The sequence below is a fragment of the Anabrus simplex genome, chromosome 1 (assembly GCF_040414725.1).
Source record: "Anabrus simplex isolate iqAnaSimp1 chromosome 1, ASM4041472v1, whole genome shotgun sequence".
NCBI classification, from domain to species: domain Eukaryota; kingdom Metazoa; phylum Arthropoda; class Insecta; order Orthoptera; family Tettigoniidae; genus Anabrus; species Anabrus simplex.
The window spans coordinates 386090381-386104928 of NC_090265.1; the positions used below are offsets into that span (position 1 = coordinate 386090381).

Here is a 14548-nt window from a genome sequence, read left to right on the forward strand (position 1 = left end):
TAGTCCCAGGGCAATAACTATGCCCGTTTACTTATCTGTTTCCTGGGAGTACCCGATGAGTCGGAAAATCTCAATTCACTACACTGGCGGGGAAAAGAACTGTCTGACGTGGAGGCAATTTTTTCTCCAAGCCAGAGAAGAAACCACATTTTCGCTGCTAATTTGGAATAAAATTAATGCATATTTAATGAAAGTGAAGAGGAAGAAGCTTTTCCTAAGAAACGGCTCTTCTCAAGTTTGAATTTTGAGTTATTTAGTGAATTGTGGTACTATAATTTGGAATAGGGCTAAATTGTAATTCCAGACCAGTTCATACTACTACTCCTACCACTACTAACTGAGCCGCTGACTTAAGTGCGCACACTGTTCATTCAAAACAGCGCGTCAGAGTAGGTATCGAATAGCTGGCATACTATGATGAACCAGTGTGTTACGTACCAGCAGTATCAGAAAATGTATGAACCAGAGGATTGGCATGTTAAAGAAGAAAGTTATCTAACTCCTCAGCTATTTCACGCCAATATTCAGTTAGGCTGTTATACTCGGTACGCAGCAGTAATCCCATCTATCGGAGTTGAGCGGCAGCATAAGAGACAAAGAACATTACAACAAACAACAGTCAGTGCAATGTTATTGTTGATCTATGTTACGCGCTTTCGACATTGTAGGCCTTCACATTATTAATTGTCTTCGGTTTCTGAAATACCACTCTTATCATAGTCGGTACGGTAAAACTGAATAAAACATAGATGATCGGAAGTCATATTCTCTATAACTTTTGTTATGTAGTACTTTTCTATAGGACCAAGAACATAGGTACGGTATTTAAAACTTAAATTTTAGGTGCCTTCCCCTAAACTACCATTTTACCCAGGCTGAATAACATTGTTTATAGCTTAAACTGTAGTATCTTATTCCCCGACTCTATATACCGATTTTCATTAAATTCTGTTTACCCATTTTGTCGGGGCTCGGCGTTGATATGGACTTAACAACAAAAATCCAAATTCATGAATATCTGTGTTATCATAGCCAGTACGGTAAAAATGCATAAGACGTAAATGATCAGAAATTTAATTCTATATAACTTTAGTTATGTAGTACTTATCGATATGACCACTAAAAATATAAATATTTGAGAATTGAATTTTAGGCCTTCCCCTAAACTACCATTTCACTCAGCGTGAATAAAATAATTTATAGCCTAGATTGTAGCGGTTCACCCCCCGACTCTACATACCGATTTTTATTAAATTTTCTTCAGCCGTTTTCTCGTGATGCGTGTACATACATACATACATACATACATACATACATACATACATACATACATACATACAGACAGACAGACAGACAGACAGACAGAAATTACGGAAAAGTAAAAACTGCATTTTCCTGTTACTGTGGACGTGATCGATACAGAAATACCATTCTTTTCAAATTCTGAGCAATGTACAGACAAAACTCTTATTTTATATATATAGATAAAAGTTCGAACACAAGTTAGCCTACACATTAACATACTTTCAGTGACAGACATTGTGAATAAATTCACTTCGTGAGATATTTGTAATCGAACGCTGTTTTAAGTGTACAGTCACTAATTAAAAAAAAAAAAAAACTCTGACAAGAAAGCATCCCAATCTAAATCTGGAAGCCCATTCAAACTCAGCCTCTTCAATTTCTACCGGTACTCACAATCACAACGACGATGACTGCATCAATTATTATGTTGTCAACTTTAAATTGCAGGAGTATACAATGGTATTATACCTGACCCATCAACAGGCAAAACCCAGCCATCCCAAACACCACCACAACCTGTCACAGTGATTATATTTTCCCGTGATATTTTAAGATATTTCGCACACTGTTTTTTTTTTTTTGGGGGGGGGGGGGAGGTTCGCGTTAGTACTTTGCATTCCATATACGTATAAAAGTTTGAAGTTACGATGAGATTATGGAACTGCTGGCCATTCAAAACTGTCGCTAAATGCGACGACGTCAATATATGGAACGTGGCATTCTTTGTACGTCTATATTTTAAATGTATTCGTCCTATTTCTGTATGCAACACTTTTATCTGGAGTAATTAATCGAAAACATCATGTCGCAGCTATCCCTGGAGAGCTTTTCTGTCATTTCCATACCCATGTCATATAGTTATCAACGTAACATAAGGCTCCGTGCTTAGTAGCCCATGACGACAGACTAAATTTGAATGATTCTCAAGAAATTTCGCCCCTTCGGCTTGCTGTACATTTTGACTCACCCGTGAAGATATCTGGTTACTCCTGCTAACACCTTCGTTGAGTAACATCGATAATTTCCTTTTCAATGTTTGAATAGAACAGGTGGTAAAGGAAATAAAAGGGGAATTTGGAAAGGGAACCACAATCCAAGGAGTGGAAATCATAACCCTGAGATTTGCCGATGATATTGTTATTTTACCTAAGACTGCAGAAGATTTGGAGAAATTGCTGAATGGTATGTAGAGAGTCATGGGGAAGCAGTACAAGATGAAAATAAATAAGTCAAAAACAAAATAACTAAAATAATTAACGATGGCAGAAGTAAGGAGGACATGAAACGCAGATTATCACAAGTAAGGAATGCCTTTCTTAAGAAAAGAAATTTGCTCACTTCGAGTATTGATATAGGAATTAGAGCGATGTTTTTTGGAGTATTGATACCTAGGAATTAGAATGATGTTTTTGAAGACTTTTGTTTGGGGCATGGTATTGCATGCAAGTGAAACATGGACAATAACTAGCTCAGAAAGGAGAAAAGTTTTTGAAATGTGGTGTTACAGAAGAATGCTGAAGGTGAGATGGGTAGATCGAATCACGAATGAAAAGATAATTGAATCGGTAAGAGGAGATCGATTTGGCTAAATTTGGCGAGAAAAAGAGATAGAATGATAAGACACATCTTAAGACACCCAGGTCTTGTTCAGTTGGTTTTTGAGGAAAGTGTAGGTGGTGATAACTGTAGGGGTAAACCAAGGTATGAATATGAGAAGCAGATTAGAGCAGATGTAGGATATAGTAGTAGTTACGTAGAAATGGAAAGGTTAGCACAAGATAGGGTGGCTCAAACAAACGGAAAACCGCGGGAAAACTTTCTCAGGACAGCCGACGATGCCTCCCAAAATAGAAGCATAGAGCCACGGTACAGCCGCTCCTCTAGATAGTTGGTCACATAAGCCAGGGAGTGCAAAGTTGTCGAACTACGGAACAGCCAGAGTCACTTGGAGACCGAAGCCTACACTGCAGCCACCGACCCGTTATGCGACATTTAGCATTCAACTTTAATGAATTCCTGGTGTTCATCGACACTGCATGTTAAATTCGACGAAGCCATGAAATTCAATTATTCCAGAACTGTGTGGATCGTAGAAAGATGCTTCTATTATTTATAAATAATCTCCAACAAATTAATTTACTTAAATTTGTGGATTTCAGCTGACTTGGATGTGAGGCACCGGACAGCTCATTTCTGAGCTGCGTCTCTTATGTTCTGAACTTTTCAAGATTTGGTGTTACATTTTGCTCGAAAATGTTTTCGATCTATATCTTTGTAGGTGTTAATGTTACGTTTATTCAAATTAATTGGTGCTGTACTTAGCGAGTCTACTCTGTATTGCGTTAATGTTTTTATTTGAGAATTCAATTTTTGCCTTAGCCACTTTTCTTCGATTAATTTTAAATTTATGCTTACTTTGCTGTGATTATTAATTGAAGTCTCTAACAACTGTAATGCCTACGGTCCCTTTTAATGGCCTCGCCCTCATCGCTCTTGGTTTTTTAATTGAGTATTCTATTCTAGCGGGTATTTTTAGATGTATCAATTTTATTTATCCATAGTGTGTCCCTTTAAAAAATGTAAAACCAAATTCAACATTGTATTATCAATTTTAAACGTTTAAATCACGGCGAATTTACAGGTTTAAATATTTACAAATTCCCTCTATCAGTCTTCCGATTGGGCTCCGTACTCTGAATACTAGGTCCAGGATTTTTATGTAATATCAAAGTGAAAAATACGTACATAAAATGTAGTAAATATTAGTGAAATATGCAATATTAAAAAAATATATAATTCAATATGTCATATTCATAAAATATGTAGTATTATTAATGCATCAAATTTACAAAAATGCTCGTATATTCCCTTTATTATGATTCACGGTTATGATATGAGATAGTAAAGATGTTTTAAATACCTCCATATTTACGACATAGTTATCGTTGTTGTTTAAGATAATTTGCATAGTATACTGTTTTCTAATTATGACAGTAAGTATAGGAATTAAATGATCAAATTAAAAGATATATTCAAAATACTTCAAATATTTAAAAATAATGTTATGCACGGTACGTAGCGAAGTATATTACACAAGTTATTGGTGTACCTAATTTCCCGTTGCCTTCATTCCCTCAAAGCGAAAAGATGTTGCTAAATAAAATATAAAATGTCTTGAAACCCCGTGTTCAGAAACACAATTAGTACGGTATCTTTTCTTCATCGTGATGCGCAGTGTATCACCCAGTACTTTTCCATGTTTTCCACTGTGATATTTTGGCGCTGATCCGGTAAAATTCTCTTGTAGGCTGAAAAAGACTGCTCAACATCGCAAGAAATCACCGGCGCAAATTTTAAAAGATAAAACGTGCTGGTCGAAATATCTTTCGGGGGCTGTTCTTGTAGCCCACCAATGATCTTGCAAACAGATAGAAAATTTGAATAACCTGAATTTCGTTTCAATACTGCATGGAGTTTGTCAGAAGCGATGACGCCGATTTGTCCTGCCAAGGTACTGCTGAGTTTCAATTTAGCATTCTCCATATTTGTCATGGATTCTCGAAGTAGAAGGTCAATGGCCTCTAGTTTTGTAACGGTCTCTGCAATCCAAGTAAAACTGCTCTGAATGTGTGCAATATTGCTGACTACACTCTCTACACTAAATGCTCTCTTACAATCACTTACTAATGCTGTTGACTCGGGAGGAAATGATTCTACAGGTGACATGAACTTTCATATGGGCTCCCACAAGTACTGTCTTTTTGTTGTTGACGCTATTAATTTATTTACGTTCGTAAAATTACTTTTCTTCAGCGACACGTTGTAACGCGAGTGCTAAACATGTGAAAAGAACAGTGTTAGGGTAAAAAAATCTAGCAGTGTTTTAGTGGATTTTAACATACAGGCCGCAGCATCTGAATACAAAACAAGTATTATCTGCGCACTTTTTCTGGAAAGATTTACACCCTAGTGCTGAATTGGTCGACCTCGGTAATCTTCGAGATTCGTACTGGCAACCTTTGAAACACAAACTATGAATCGCTTACGCATCGCTGTGCGACATCTGGCGTACCCTTTACGTACTAGTACTGTTGTTATTTACGCAGCAAAGCCAAACTATAGAATTCACTCTAGGAATAAGATTCGCATCGAGAAATGTTATATAATGTTATATAATGTGTGTGTGTGACACAGTTGTTGGCTTAAGATAACAAAGGTTTAGCAAAATTCATATCGATCGATCATATTATCGATTCAATTCTGATTTCATTTCCATTCAGTTGGCAGTACTAATGGAACCGGAATTGCTCCCTCCTTACTCCTCAAACCCGTACACAAATCTACCGATAAAAAGTGCGCAGATAATACTTAATCTACTTGTACAGTGTGTCTCACTCCCAGCGGGGCCGGCAGTCGACATGCACATGCACGCTCCGTGCGGTGTATTCATAACCACATGCTTGCTTAGCCACGAAGTGGTCAGTTACTCGGGTTCGTGTGTCGTGGGAAGCCGTGGTGAAGTGATACGTTTGTTGCAAGAGCACGAGTGGCTGAATAACAGTATAATTAATTAAATTAATTCAATATTACACACTTGAACAAAGAGTTTTTATCTATGACACATACGTAATAACAGTGTCATGTAGAGAGGTGTGTAGATGATTTCAGGAGAGTTTTCCCAGGGTTCCAGTTCCAGATAGAAAAACAGATGCCTCGTGAGTAAATTAAGAACAACGGAATCACTTATTGCTGTAATGGCTAAACCGAAAATACTGTTCTATGGGAAGAAAAAAATCGACGATATTAACACACCAAACGATATAATAAGCCCGCCTGGTTGCCATGATCGTTAAACCGTTGAAGTCTAAATGGTCTGACACCGTGTTTAGCCGGTTCGAGTCCCGATGGTCGAAAACGTTTTCACCATCAGTATGTTGGCCAGAAGGGTAGGGGAGGTAGTAGTATACAATTTCTAATCACTAGATTGCGTGCCAAAAGCCTGGATTAAATTCCAAACTTCTCCGCAGGGCTTATATGGGGTGGGGGCATATGATGCTGTTGATGATGATTCGTCCGTTGGATGGGGACGTTAAGATTTGAGCAGACTCCCTTGTTGCTATTCGACAGGAGTAGGCTATGTGCAGGCACCGGGTTTCACCCTCTCCCTACTATCATATATCATGTCATTCATTTTATCTCATTAGCTACTTTGATTAGGTTGACATCAGGAAGGGCATCCGGTCACGACAGATTCATCTCATGTCATACCTGACCCCGTAGAGAAACGAGACAAGGGTTGGACAAACAACAACATAACAACAGTAATTAGGGCAATTACGCAATAGGAACTTATGCGTGTGAATAGAAATTTCGTAAGAAGATGCAGGAATGTTTGAATGCTGAAGGACACCACTTTCAACACCGCTTGTAAAAAAGGTTAGTACTCACGATAAAGGCCATTGGGTGCATGTCTGTTAGGTCATCAGCCCAGAGGCTGGTTGGATCCTCAAATAGCACCACCAAAGGCTATGCGGTTATAAGGAAACCGCAAAAACCAATGGCAGCACCAAAATGAGGCGTACTAGGCAAGACAAGGAGTGAGGTAGTTTGCCATTGCTTTCCTCACTGGGTCAGAAAGTGCTATTGCAGCATGACTGACCCTATGAGCAACACCTTTCATAACACTCAGATGCACTAGTCGTGCTCTGAATGTCAATACTCAGCACCACCCATACCCCAGCAGCTTCCATATTGTCACAGCCATGGATGAGACTGGGACGTCGGTGGAAGCTACACTTTACTCTGGCCTGTGCCAAGGGATGGATACAAAAGTACTGTATCCATCAAGAAATGGCAGCAGGCAAATTGGGTGCATAAATAGCAATAAATGTAATAATATCGGTAGTAGAATATGTGCAACTGGTGCATGGTTTGTTTGCTCCAGGATTTTTATCGAACAGATTATGTGTGACTTGCAGGGGGGCTTCTGGATCCAGTTTCCCAAAAATTAAGGTTGGCGATACAGCTGTCATTTCATCTACTGCGATCCAAATGTAGGAGTTCTGAATATCACCTCGAATAGATGCCAGTATATCCTGGTAACAATGGTCCACATAATTCTTTCGAAGCGTAGACTCGTTTGGAATTGGCCTATTGGAGAACTTTCAAAGAAATGAACGATATTCTGGCAAAGTTTGTTCCACATTATGTTTTCAACTCTTATTGGCCGGCACGTATCATTAAGAAACTCACTTTTTTGAACCTGACTGTCCCATATGAGTCAAGAGTAACTGCTTAGAAAACACACGATGTTTACTTTTTTTTGGTGCAATGCACTACGTACATATTGGTCAAGTTGTGACTTCATGCAACACCCTATAGCTTCGTTTTACACACTTGGCACATCACCATTTTCCCGTTCGTTGTAAAACATTCCTCAGTATTCGACCATGATCTTGGTTTTGACGCAAGACTAGATGTAAACGGAGCCATTTTCAACAGGTCCACTTTACATAATTTGACAGGCTAAACAGAACATCACTAATATACATTCGTCAGCCGTCACAACCGCAGATTTTTGCTAGTGGCTTTACGTCGCACCGACACAGATAGGTCTTATGGCGACAAACGGATAGGAAAGGCCTAGGCGTTGGAAGGAAGCGGCCGTAGCATTAATTAAGGTACAGACCCAGCATTTGCCTGGTATGAAAATGGGAAACCACGGAAAACCATCTTCAGGGCTGCCGACAGTGGGATTCGAACCCACTATCTCCCGGATGCAAGCTCACCAACCGCAGATTATAAGAAAATATTAGTGATATGGTTTAGGCACTCCGACCTACTGTATTTTACAGACAAAGGGTTCGAAATCCCAATTTCAAATGAACTACTCTCTTAAGCCAACTTTAGCAATTGAAATACATTCTACTCGTATATGAAAGGAAATTTGACACTTATTTTCCTAGAGTCTGAAAAATAAAAGGAATGGAAATTCTTTTAAAATGTGCTGTATAATTACCCAGCTATGTACAAAACCGTTAATTCACATAACATGTAAAATATGTAATATTACTAAAAATATGTAAACATATGTAAAATGAAACCCAAGTATAACCACATCAGAACTGCAGGTCGCCGACATTTTTCATTTTCGTTTGTGCACAAGTAAAGGAGTGGAATATGTAATTACGTAAGTATCCGGGCCCTACTGATTAATTTTCGCTAAAATTTTCTCTCTTATGGTAACTTTATATTTGAAACAATTATTCCGCACAATATTTGCTCTATTGTATTTCATAATTTTGTGTGTTTTTTCTCCTTTTGATAGGATGTGACTTCCTTTTCAGGCAGTATTTTTGTATGTTTTTGTATATTTTTACGTTATTGGTTGTCTTTGTGAACTAATCCGATTAATTATGATATCCTGTTGTTTATTTAATAAATATAACTTGAATCTCTTTATTGTGTGGACCTTACATTCGCCCCATTTTTCGTTGTCTCTCGTCTTTGCTTCGCTCTCTTGATAAAACCCTTTTCGAATGTGTGTAGGAAGTCGTTACATTCTGAGATATTTATTTATACTCCATACTACCAAATTAATATTTGTATACATCGATCTACGGCTCCGCTATTTGGGTCCAGTGCGCTTTAATTATACTCTGATTCCTATTAACTGGGCTGAGTGGCGCAGACGGTTGAGGCGCTGGCTTTCTGACCCCAACTTGGCAGGTTCGATCCAGCCTCAGTCAACATTTCAAGGTGCTCAAATACGTCAGCCTCGTGTCGGTAGATTTACTGGCAAGTACAAGAACTCCTGCGGGACTAAATTCCGGCACCTCGGCATCTCCGAAAACCGTAAAAGTAGTTAGTGAGACATAAAGCAAATATTATGATTATTATATTTATTCTCCCATACACAAGGATATGCCGTCAAAACATTAGCGGGATTACTGGGCGTGATATTGTTGTCTTACTGCGGTCAATTACTTTATAATTAAAAACGGACAGCAGAACTGCATACCTACTTTCTTAAAGATAATTCTTGAAAATAACTGTTGCATTTATTCTTACCTCTTCGGAGACTTCACAATCCTTACTGGCACGTATATAATCACATCACCCCTCGCACTCACTGATTTCCCACCTTACTCCCCTACAAATACAGTACTCAGTTCACCTGCACGCATAGTATCGCTTACCCACAGCCGCCTGGTAAGCTTAGCGTAACTGGTTTGCAATGTTCCGATGGGAGGGGTGCGAAGTGACGTGCTCTCCGAATGGTGAATGCGAGTCAGCTGTACCGACTAAGGACTAACATAACAATGCGGCCAGAACTCATACCATAACATTCGAAGCAGTTCAAAGGTTGATTTTACGTCGTAATATAAGTCGGTTTGAACCTGGATCTTTCATCAATGATCTTATTTAATCCCCTCCCTCTAGTTGTTCGAGATTTTAGAGAAGCCAAGCTGTCACTATGAAGTCAAGGAACAAGGCATAAGGCTGTTTTGGACAAAGAACTGTTTTATACAAAATCAGATGCTTGCCCTTAGAGAAAAAAGCATTTCACTCCATTAGTTCGTTAGCAATGTGTCCTTCAAGTTTCTTCCAATTTGAATATTGAACACTATAAGTATGTTTTTCACCGAATATAATTATCGCATCAGTCAACATTTTTAATGATGTTATTTGTTGTACATCCTACTAACTACATTTTTAATGGTGCTCGCAAACGCAGAGGTCTCGGAATTTTGTCCCGCAGAAGTTGTTTTGCCTGTCCGCAAATATACAGACACGAGGCTGACGTATTTGAGCACCTTCAAATACCACTGGACTGACCCAGGATCCAACCTCCCAAGTTGGGCTCAGGAGGCCAGTGCTTACCCTCTGAGCTACTCAGCCCGCCAATATTTTAACCATACCGAGAATATTTTATAAAGCAATTAGGCTTATATTCCTCACAGTCTTAAGTCTGCAAATGGTTGAAGGAATAGTGAGTAAAGTTATGAATCAGACACGTATACAAAATGGTAACGAATGTTTAACGTTTCAAATCTCTCTGAGGCAATTTACGTACTTACCTGACCTGGGGAGACGATTTCCGCACCTGGCTGTTATAGGTATGTTTGATTTTTTCAAATATTAAAGCGCTGACAGTTCGAACACGTGCTTAGTCGATATTTGGTGTTGAACTGAAATATTGTGGAATTATCATATAAATACGCAAATTCGTATAATGCAATTATGAAATTAAAAGAGAGATGATCGCTTGTGTATTTTTTATTAGGGCGAAAATTAGGATATGATATTTTCAATAAGAAGTATGCAATCATTGAAACGTTCAGTACTATCTGCGCCTCACGAAAAGTCGCGGCAGCTCTAGGTTCGACACAAGTAACAGATACTACACTAAGCTTTCTACAAACGTTAGTCGTGCTAAACATTGCGAACTCTCTGGAAGAGATGCGTGTTCTTTGTTAAACTGTTCACTATGCAGTACTTACAGTAAATGTGTAAGACAAGCACAACTGCACTACCAAATTTGAAACTTCACAGCAGCACATTAGTCCACAAGAATCACCGCGGACAGAACCGATGTTTATTGAAAGGCCTTGAGACTTGATATTGGCGCATGCGCAGCACCCCTTACTCCACATGCACGCGACTTCTCGACAGACGATCATAGTATATTGTGAGTGTCGCATTACAGTTGCTAGAACACCTGGAAGAGTTGTTTTTAGCCTCGAGTCGTGTCAGTGTTACGTAGAAGTAGTAATGTTCCAGGTTTTACACTGGATTATCAGTATTTCTGTACGACTTTCTGGTGTCACGATATTATTTCTGACGGTTATATGTGAGATTTAATTAAATTCACGACTTACTTTTAACATTTTACTATTCAAGTGTGATGATATACAACAAAATAGCTGGATTTCTGTGATGTAAGTATATTAACTATGTGATGTATGCCGCCACAAACACGGTTATCATAAAAATTCTCTTAGGTACACCTTGAACATACAAAATAAACTAGCATGTATCCGCGCCGTCGCCTACGTTTATTAATTCAACCTTTAAATGTTTTAAACCATTTATTTAAAAGCAAAATTAAAAAAGATATGCATTAACACATCTTGTTTTATATCAATTGCATTATTTAATGTTTAATTATATAGTTACTTTCATTGCTTAAGATACCGGATTGGCGCATGGTACAAAAATTAATAAAATATAAAATACAATATTATAAAAAACAAACTAATTTGTTGCCATTGATGCTTTCACGGCCCGTATTTATAGATATGATACTGTATAGGCTTGTGGGCTTATGTCGTGTCAAGAAAATAAGGTGACATTTCTTTATGTTTCTCAGAGAACTGTGCTCTGCGTCATCAGAAGAAAATCTCGAATGTCCACGAGAAAAGCTTCTTAAACAATTACTTTTTGAAATTAGACGTTATAATAGAAGTGGAAATGGTACGTTCATTCGTCATCAGATTGCTCCCCAGACGTGGCACAGCGCTAGCGTTCGAAGCGGAAGCTGACCGAACCATCAAATTAGTCTAAGAGGGTCCCTTAACATGTGTACGTAATATATGACATTGAAAGGTGTATGACATTGACACAAGCCTGGAATGAAACATCTGGCGATGAGGAACGTACGAATTTGGAAAACACCGAGACGAAATAACAATAGTGAAGGGACAGGGAAGGAAACTACCTACGTAAATCCCTAATGGCTGGCAACCAGGTATTACTTAATTGATAGCCAGGGTCCCTGTTGAAATTCTTAGGATTTCTACGTATTTCCACAGCTTCCCGTATAATCCTGGACCTATAGTGTCTAGTGCGGGTAAGAGCTCGAGCATCTTGGAACATGACATCATGACCCAACGATCGAGCGTGCTCAGCTATTGCCGATTTGTCTGGCTGGTTGAGACGAATAATACGTTAATGTTCCTTGATACGGGTACCAATGGACCGGCATGTTTGGCCGATATATACCTTACCGCAAGTACAGGGAATTTCGTATACCCCAGGATGTAAAAGTGGGGACAAATTGTCCTTGGTTTTACTCAGACTGTGAGCAATTTGTCTTTGCAGAGCTTCCGGATAAACTATATTAAGTGTCCTTCCATTTGGAGGTAAGATGGATAGTGTGTTTGCCTTTCCAACTCTGGAACAATCCATGTACCGACCATGGAAGAAGCATGTATTCCGAAGATCGAGTTCTACAACTTTAAGCGATTATTCTTGTGGACTGTTGAAGCACAATACGAAACTCACACGAACGGGGAACTGTAGACATCTAAATTGAAATGGCATCGCACACATACACACAGACTAACACTTCCAGATATCACGGACTGAATATGGCTTCTCGTGTCAGGGACCGAAAATGGCTTCCTACGCCAAGGACTTAAAATGGCTCTTTGAATTGTATTACCTATCATAGGTATACGCTGCCTAGCGATAGTGAATCTATAGATTTTGTCCTGGTGACAACACGTTGGGTTGTTATATGCCAACTCGGTTTTCCGCCGCATTTTCTTTCATAACTCCCCAACGAACGCGAAAATGAAAAATCCGGCTTCGAGGTGCATTTGGACCCCCTTCCATCCACAAGTTTTTAAAAGTCAGACTACTGTGTGCCGTAGATCCGGTTGGGCATCGCGCATACACAGGCACACAGAGAAACACTTCCTTTTATTATCATAGATGGCTTATTCCGTAAAAATGCAGAAAGTTCATTCACAATTTTCGTACGTAAGTTGTTCTTTCGACATAGTAGAATCCGCCCAATATGTTAAAAATAATTCTACGACCCGTTCTGGCAACGACCAGCTTCTTGACTGAAATAGGTACCACTTCCACTAAATCAGTGTTCGAAAGCCATCAGAATCCTACTAGCAATTAATCGATGACCATCAGAAGAAATGAAAGTTTTCATGTAAATACATCAAAGATATGCCTGTTAGGTCACCAGCCCAGAGGCTGGTTGGATCCTCAAATAGCACCACCAAAGGCTATGCAGTTATAGGGAAAACACAAAAACCAATTGCAGGGCCAAAATGAGGCGTATTAGGCAAGAGGAGTAGTGAGGCAGTTTGCCATATTGCTTTCCTCAATCCAAGATATAAATGTTCACAATTCATCTGAGAGATGTTTTCTTATTTAAATATCCCTCGACTGCACTTCAATTAAATACAACCACTGAGGACATTTAAAAGAGTACTCTTCAATTTCTCCAAATAAAAATATTTGATGTCTTGAAAGTCTTCAGCTATCTCCGCAGCTGGTGATAAAGTAAAGACAGAGCGTGTATTTTTATATTCAGAACTTGCCATGGTTGCCCTAATCCCTTTTCTTCTAGAACTGAAGAAGTTTGCTACAACAGAGATTTTTCCTGTCAAGGCCCGCACAAACGGCAACATTAATTATTTTGATACTCATTCTATTGCAATTTTAATAGTGTAACTTCTCAGTCCAGTCAAGCGGGGAAAGTAAACGCATTCGGTTACAAAAGCAGAATCTGCATAAATATGCGAAAATAATTATGAGAAGAAACGAGTTTTAGCAGAGAATTACTCGAAGGCTTTTATTCAAAATTTAAAACGGCATTTTCTGCGTAATACGAAGCCTGTCGTTCTCGACAAATTTAAAAAAAGAAAAAAAAAAAAAGAAAAAAAGGGGGGCGAGGGAAGAAAGTGAAGAGGAGTAAAAATGAGAACCCAATCATCAACATATACAGTTTCCCGTCTTTGGTGAGGTTATCATTTCAGACCACCTAGGGTTAATCGTCATGGCGATGAACAGGAAAGGGTTATCAAACTGTGGAACGAAGGCGAAACCATCCTGGGTACGACAGTGTGTGTACCAAAAACCGCCTGTGGCAGTGGAGAAAAGAATCACCACTTCGCTTACGTGCTACGTGTTGGTCTAGCACAGAAGGCGTCCTCGAGGCGGGCGGAGTTATCTGTCCTCAGCTTCCTCAGGCAGGTCGTGAAGTCAGAACCCTGCAAGGGGCGGGCGCGTCAGCAGAATCCTAACGGGTACCCAGCCCGAAAAGAACTGAAGGGGAGCTGCGTGTACCATTTTATCCACATATCAGGCCTTCTGCCTTAAACCTATCACAGTACCGGGAATCGAACCTGAGCCTACGAGGACGGAAGTTAACAGTGCTGACCATTGCGCTATGGAGGCGAACAGCATACCAGTGGGCCTTCTTTAGAATTTAAAATAT

At 39.2% G+C, this 14548-nt stretch overlaps 1 protein-coding gene across 5 annotated transcripts in view; it reads right to left on the reverse strand.

The window, feature by feature from the left end:
* Positions 1-14548, reverse strand: part of LOC136856820 (protein bric-a-brac 1) — a 1345352-nt gene that overhangs the window by 947692 nt on the left and 383112 nt on the right. The window lies entirely within an intron of this gene.